The sequence below is a fragment of the Cynocephalus volans genome, chromosome 8, assembly GCF_027409185.1.
Source record: "Cynocephalus volans isolate mCynVol1 chromosome 8, mCynVol1.pri, whole genome shotgun sequence".
Lineage (NCBI taxonomy): Eukaryota > Metazoa > Chordata > Mammalia > Dermoptera > Cynocephalidae > Cynocephalus > Cynocephalus volans.
This window is the reverse complement of record NC_084467.1, coordinates 43,439,600-43,446,589: the sequence shown is the minus strand read 5'-3', so window position 1 is coordinate 43,446,589 and position 6,990 is coordinate 43,439,600.

Sequence of the window (6,990 nt, the reverse complement as noted above, 5' to 3'; positions counted from 1 at the left end):
TTACTGTGCACCACATATGATGATAATAACTAAGGATAAGAGTATGAATCAGGACTAGTGCAGCTTGGCGGGGGAGAGACATATAAACCAATAAATCTAATATCAGAATTAAAGACATCCATAAAGATGACCAAAATAATGCAGACATCCAAAGGAAGGGAAGGGCTGGTTTGCTTTCAGGGATGGTCCCTAGCCACAGAGGATGGCACTTTGGAGCTAATATTTCTAAATTTTGACAGGTGTCCCTGTGTCCCTCTGGATTGATTTGTTAACAAATATTTATTAAACATCTTTATTTATTTAGTAAACTTCCTATTTATTAAGCATCTGCTATGTGCCAGACATAGTAACATGTGAAGTTATCTTGTTTAGTTCTCACAGCAACTCTGTAGGGTGGTGTTATTGGTTCCATCTTACAAATGAGACTGAAACTTAGAGAGGTAAAGTGACTTACTCAAGATCACTCAGCTAGTAAGATCCAAAACATGAACCTGGGTCCATCTCATTTCTCTCTCTCTCTCTCTCTCTCTCTCTCTCTCTCTCTATATATATATATATATATATATATATATATTTATTTATTTATATGTTTATATATATATTTCTATCTCTCTCTCTCTCTATATATATATATAGAGAGAGAGAGAGAGTGTGTGTGTGTGTGTATACACTTTTTTTTTTTTTTTTGGCATATGGCCAGTATGGGGATCCAAACCATTGTTTAAATCTGTGTTCATAACTAATGCATCTTATTGCTCTTGACCCCAATTGATTTTCAAAATGATTCTGGAATTAGCAACAATCTCTCTTAAATTCCTTCATTTTTCTTCATTCCATCTATATTGCTGCAATTTATACCATCAACTCTTACTTTACCAGAAGAGCACAGTGGTTAAGAATACAGACTTGGAACAGACTGTGTGGATTTGAATTCTGGCTCAGTTCCTCACTATCTATGTGACTTAGGGAAAATTACTTAATCTCTCTCTATCTCAGATTCCATATCTGTAAAGGAGAGATACTTCATAGGGTTGCTGTAAGCATTAAATGAGTTAATGTATAAAAACTGTTTAGGAGAATGCCTGGGACAAAAATGTTAGCTATCATAGTATAACTAGTTTCATCCTATATAAGTCAGAGTCCTGGCAGGAAACAGATGGCACACTCAAACTAGATAATTTGAGGAGTGTTTAATAAAAGAACTATTTACCAAACGTGCGCAAAGTTTAGGAAGACCAACAGGGATACAAAGCTCCGCTAGTGCTAGCAACAGCGGGAATCATTACTACCCAAAGGGCTGAAGGGGTAAGGAGAGGGAGCTGAAGAGGCAGCTGTATGGAGGGTGCTGCCTGCTTAGAGCTGTGACCTTTGGTGGAGGGAAGTATCCTCACACAGTGACTAGTAGGGAGAGAGCTAGGGAATAAGTGCTTGAGCCTCTTTCCCCCCCCCCCCCGACCTCTGATTTCCTGCTGCTGTCTCCTAATGCTGGACCTAACCAAAAGCCAGAGGGCAAGGGAGCCTGTTGGGAGCCCACATAGGTCAAACTTCTGGGACACAGAGCAGGTGTAGTAGGGTAGAGAGACTCTCTGGAGAGGCAAACAGAAAACACCCAGCACACCTTCAACTTGGCTTGCCTTCCCATTCTTTATCTTGCAGCCAGAATGATCTTTCTAAAGCATGAAATGATCTTGTCTTGCCCACCTTGATGCCCTTTGGTGGCTCCCAATTGCTCCCAAGATAAAGTCTATACACCTTAACATAAAATACAGGGCTAAATGATTTATTTCCAGCTTACCCCTCCAGTTTTAACTCTTGCCATTCTCTTCTCAACCTTTCCAGTCAAGCCATATGTAATTACTTTAGAGCACTGCTTTCTCTTCTTTGATTCTTTTTATGTCCTGGAACTCTGCCTGGAATGATCTTTCCCCTTTCATTCTCCTTCACTTGACTAATGCCTACTCATCTTTTATTTATACATAGAAATGAAGGGGGTTGGGGATCTAAACTCTGTTTCTATAGCAATGCTTTCCTGAGTTCTGAAAGTAGTAGCACTTTGAGGTTGGTATTTGATACTACTTTAGTCTTTTAAGTGGATTTTTGTGATTTTCATGAGGTTCTGATTGTAATAGATACATAGCCTACAGGATCATGCCTGAAAGTAATGAGTTGAGTTTTTAATAAGCTTATCAAAATATATCTTCAAAGTGATCCTTCGAGAACAACTGAAACCTAATCTACGCCCTTGGAATCCTGGGATGCTAAGATAGACTTCTAGGAGTCCTATTTGCATTTGGGACTCAATGAGCTTTTTGGAAGGAATGATAAGTTTGCCTTTTGGAGAGAGAATTTCTTTCAGACAGGAAGTCATTCACATGAGTAGAGTGTAGACAAAAGCTGCCTCTGGTGTCTGGGTTGAGGGATAAGAAAATGAAGTGTATTAAGGGTTTTCTCTCATAACTATACAGTCTTCTTCTATGTACCAGATACCATACTTTCTCCAACTGGAAGTAAAATTCACATTATTAAAGAATGTCTATTGAATACTCCTTTGTCTGACTCTCTCTTTTTGAAAATAAACAAACAAGCAAACTAAAGGCTCTCAGGATGGAGGAACATGTGTGGTGGCTTAAAGAGAGATAAGATCTGTTCTGGCAAAACCCAAATGGAAAAGCTACTTCTTTTCCCCCTTTAAGCTCAAACATCATTGTTGAATAAGATATCCACTCCTGTATCTCTAGTTCCACCTTGTGGTTGATCAAAAAATCACCCATTCCAGCATCAACAGGTTAATTAGGTAAAGAAGATATCAGGATCCTTATACTTACTCTTTATCTAGAGCGAACAGTTCTTGAACATATACTCTGAGCCAGGCTCTGTTAAAAGTGTTCTTCAAAGAGGCAGTCTCTTCCCCAGTGTATAGGCTTGGTGCCTTTGTCAAAGATCAGATGGCTGTGTGTGGGTTGATTTCTGGATTCTCTATTCTATTCCATTGATCAGTGTGTCTGTTTTTATGCCAGTACCATACTGTTTTGGTTATTATAGCTTTGTAGTATAGTTTAAAGTCAGGTAGTGTTATGCCTCCAGCTTTATTTTTTTTGCTCAGCGTTGCTTTGGCTATGTGTGATCTTTTGTTATTCTATATAAATGTCTGGATAGTTCTTTCCATTTCTGAGAAAAATGTCAGTGGAAATTTGATGGGGATTGCATTAAATTTGTATATCACTTTGGGTAGTATGGACATTGTCACTATGTTGATTCTTCCAATCCAAGAGCATGGGATATCTTTCCATCTTCTTGTATCCTCTCTACTTTCTCTCAGCAGTGCTTTGTAGTTCTCATTATAGAGATTTTTCACCTCCTTGGTTAACTCAATTCCTAAGTATTTTATTTTTTTGGTGGCTATTGTAAATGGGCAGGCTTTCTTGATTTCTCGTTCTGCATGTTCACTATTGGAGAAAAGAAATGCTACTGATTTTTGGGTGTTGATTTTGTATCCTGCTACTGTGCTGAAGTCATTTATCACCTCCAAGAGTTTTTTTGTAGAGGTTTTAGGCTGTTCGATATATAGGATCATGTCATCTGCAAACAGGGACAGTTTGACTTCATCTTTTCCAATCTGGATGCCCTTTATTTCCTTGTCTTCTCTGATTGCTCTGGCTAGTGTTCCAACACTATGTTGAATAGGAGTGGTGAGAGTGGGCATCCTTGTCTAGTTCCTCTTTAGCAAATGGTGCTGGGAGAACTGGATATCAATATGCAGGAGAATGAAACTAGACCCACACCTTTCACCATACACTAAAGTCAACTCAAAATGGATTAAAGAATTAAATATACACCCTGAAATAATAAAACTTCTTAAAGAAAACATAGGAGAGACACTTCAGGAAATAGGACTGGACACAGACTTCATGAATACGACTCCAAAAGCATGGGCAACTAAAGAAAAATAAACAAATGGGATTATATCAAACTAAAGAGCTTCTACACAGCAAAAGAAACACCGAACATAGTTAAAAGACAACCAACAGAGTGGGAGAAAATGTTTGCAAAATATACATCTGACAGGGTTTTTCAAGATGGCGGTGGCTGCGGCAGTTGGCGCGGAGTAGCTGAGGTGGAAAAGGCGGCCACTGGGCCTCAGGCAGCCAGGAAACTTGTGGACCTTCCTCTTGCCATCTCTTAAGGGAGGACTGCTGCTGGTGGCCGGTCATGGGGGCTGACTGCCCCTTTGCCCTCGGCAGGAGAGGCTGCCTCATCTACAGGCAACAGCTTTGAAGAATGGAGCAGGAAAAGAACTGTTCCGTAGCTGCAAAAGCGAGTCTCTAAACAGGGAACATGTTGCCAGGGCTGCTGTGGATGCAGACAGGATCCCGGAGGCCGGGGCTGCGCTGAAGGCGGCCAGCTGCTCTATTCATGATTCGAGGTTTCAGGCCGGCATAAAGGAAGATTCCTGGTAGCGCCTGAGCCACGCCACAGGACCGAGCGAGCAGCCCGAGGCGGCGGCGGCCGAGAACGGGGAAGGCGACAAACCAGAGGCAGAGAGTGAGTGCCCGACCTGGCACAGCCCTATGAGTGACCCCTGGCCCGGCCCTGCTTGGGGGGCTGACGCCCACCCGGCTTCCACCTGCATCACCGGGCCACTCACTGCCCCGGGGCTGCCTCCATTTTCCCAGGTGGTGGCAACTCCGGCCCGGCTCGGCTCCTCACTGAGCCTCCCCACTTGCTTGCCCTGGCGCAGGGCTTCCCGGGGCCAGCGGGCTGGCCTCCCCTCCCACTCCCTCCGTGGTTCTCAGGTGGGGCTGGTGGCGTGTGGCGTCCCTGGCCAGTGTTGGGAGGGCAAGGAAGTACAGGCGGGGCCGACTGTCACTCCACCACACCCTGGACTCCGGCCCCCGGTAAACTTCCTGTCACTGGGAGGCAGATACCATCTCTGCGGCCACCAGTTCGGAAAAACGCCTAACCAATTTCTGGTTGGGAATAGTGTGGCAGGAGAGTCCCAAGTCTGCTTGAACCTGCTGGAGAGCTGACTGCAGGCGGGCGCTAGACTCAGTCCATGCCGGGGGGATACAAAGGTGAACAAGTCCGGAGAAAGATCTACACAGTGCTACAAAGGCACCCAGAGCGACCAGTCGTCTGTGCCTAGCAGAAACCTGGTAGACTTCCTGGGCAAGGCGGTGCCGAGCAGGATCTTGAAGGCCCAGCTGATAGACGGGGGTTGCAGAAGACACGTCCCAGCCCAGCTCAGTGTGCACAGAGTGGGGAGACGTGCGGCCAGGGATGCAGAGACTCGACAGAAACCACACACCCTGTGGGGTCGCCACTGCACGATCCAACAGTCTGGGCCAGAGCACACGGAACAGGGAGAAGTCCTGCACAGGAAGTGAAAGCTCAACAGCGATCACACACCCCGTGGTACGTGATCCAGCAGCACAGCAGAGTCCAAGCTGACCAGAAAGGTGGCTCCCCGGAGAGGCCCAAGACCCAAGGCAACCATACACACAAGGCACTAGAGGCCAACTGAGCAGTCACGGAGGTAGCCATACCAAATTGGCAACCACAGCAACATCTTAGTTAGTCAATACGCGATATTAGAACTGATTCATCTGAAATATAAGGAATCATTCGAGACTACTATAAACAACTATACGCCAACAAATTTGAAAATCTGGAGGAAATGGATAAATTTCTGGACACACACAAGTTCCCAAAACAGAGCCATGAAGATATAGAAAATCTGAACAGACCAATAACAATAAAGGAGATTGAAGCTGTTAACAGAAAGCTCCCAACAAAGAAATGCCCAGGACCAGATGGATTCACAGCAGAATTTTACCAAATATTCAAAGAGGAATTGACACCAATTCTTTACAAACTATTCCAAAAGATTGAAACAGACGCAAGTCTTCCGAACCCTTTCTATGAAGCAAACATCATCGTGATACCAATACCAGGTAAAGATATAACCAAAAAAGAAAACTACAGTCCGATATCCTTGATGAATATAGATGCAAAAATCCTCACTAAAATAGTAGCAAACAGAATACAGCAACACATACGTAAAATTATTCACCACGATCAAGTGGGATTCATCCCAGGGATGCAAGGTTGGTTCAACATACGCAAATCAATAAACGTGATACACCATATTAATAAACTCAAACACAAGGACCATATGATCATCTCTATAGATGCTGAAAAAGCATTTGATAAAATTCAGCACTCATTCATGACAAAGACCCTCTATAAGTTAGGTATAGAGGGAAAGTATCTCAACATAATTAAAGCCATATACGACAAACCCACTGCCAATATCATCTTGAATGGGGAAAAGCTGAAAGCTTTTCCTGTAAGAACAGGAACTAGACAAGGATGCCCACTCTCACCACTCCTATTCAACATAGTGTTGGAAGTACTAGCCAGAGCAATCAGAGAAGACAAGGAAATAAAGGGCATCCAGATTGGAAAAGATGAAGTCAAACTGTCCCTGTTTGCAGATGACATGATCCTATATATCGAACAGCCTAAAACCTCTACAAAAAAACTCTTGGAGGTGATAAATGACTTCAGCACAGTAGCAGGATACAAAATCAACACCCAAAAATCAGTAGCATTTCTTTTCTCCAATAGTGAACATGCAGAACGAGAAATCAAGAAAGCCTGCCCATTTACAATAGCCACCAAAAAAATAAAATACTTAGGAATTGAGTTAACCAAGGAGGTGAAAAATCTCTATAATGAGAACTACAAAGCACTGCTGAGAGAAAGTAGAGAGGATACAAGAAGATGGAAAGATATCCCATGCTCTTGGATTGGAAGAATCAACATAGTGACAATGTCCATACTACCCAAAGTGATATACAAATTTAATGCAATCCCCATCAAATTTCCACTGACATTTTTCTCAGAAATGGAAAGAACTATCCAAACATTTATATAGAATAACAAAAGATCACACATAGCCAAAGCAACGCTGAGCAAAAAAAATAAAGC